General features: G+C 54.8%; 1 pseudogene; it reads left to right on the top strand.

The window, feature by feature from the left end:
* Positions 1 to 206: 206 nt before the first annotated feature.
* Positions 207 to 658, top strand: LOC147083678 (histone H3-like; annotated as a pseudogene).
* Positions 659 to 988: the final 330 nt, after the last annotated feature.

Raw genomic sequence — 988 nt, 5'->3', positions numbered from 1 at the left:
GGCGGGCGTTTTGAAATGGGCGATTAATCCCAGCTCAGCCAATCGGGGTCTGAGAGTCCAGCGTTTCATTGACTGGTCAGAATTGGGATGAAAGTGTCTGGGCGCCGGTCTCCAGCCAATCAGTGCTCGGGGCGGTCCCTCACTGAGTATAACAAGGCGGACACACAGCAGATTCCGCATTAACAGTCTATGTGTTCCAGATTCTACTGAGATTGGTTCAGAAAATGGCCAGGACCAAGCAGACAGCGCGCAAATCGACCGGAGGGAAAGCTCCTCCCAAACAGCTGGCGACCAAAGGGCCAGGAAGAGCGCTCCAGCTACGGGCGGAGTAAAGAAGCCCCATCGCTACAGACCCGGCACTGTGGCTCTGAGGGAGATCCGCCGCTACCAGAAATCCACCGAGCTGCTGATCCGCAAACTGCCCTTCCAGCGCCTGGTGCGGGAGATCGCTCAGGACTTCAAGACCGACCTGCGTTTCCAGAGCTCGGCCGTCATGGCCCTGCAGGAGGCCAGCGAGGCTTACCTGGTGGGGCTCTTTGAGGACACCAACCTGTGCGCCATCCACGCCAAGCGAGTCACCATCATGCCCAAAGATATCCAGCTGGCTCGCCGCATCCGCGGGGAGCGCGCCTAAACTCACTCTGCCCGGCTCCAGATTTTAGCACCAGATACAACAACGGCTCTTTTAAGAGCCACCAAATCAGCAAAGGAAAGAGCTGCGATCGGCGCAAGGCAAATTGGTCTGTGCACACACCGTGCAAGTCTTGTGTTAATGTAACTGGGGATTTATAGTGGGGGCAGTGAATATCTGAAGGTGCGTTTATGATCTAGGTTGAAATGTGAGTGAGCTGCCCAATAGACTGAATGAACTCGCCCAGTGTGAGTCGGAAACTGTCAGTTCTGATAGTAAATTGATCCAACTTCACATACTAGGATAGATCCGAGAGAACGAGGTGCCTGAAGTCTGACTCTCACCTTTAAAGCCAGC

This window comes from Somniosus microcephalus, unplaced genomic scaffold (genome assembly GCF_052327205.1).
Source record: "Somniosus microcephalus isolate GS21.2 unplaced genomic scaffold, FLI_Smic_1.0 scaffold46, whole genome shotgun sequence".
NCBI classification, from domain to species: Eukaryota; Metazoa; Chordata; class Chondrichthyes; order Squaliformes; family Somniosidae; genus Somniosus; species Somniosus microcephalus.
The sequence above is the reverse complement of the archived record's forward strand: the minus strand, read 5'-3'. Positions and strand labels throughout refer to the sequence as shown.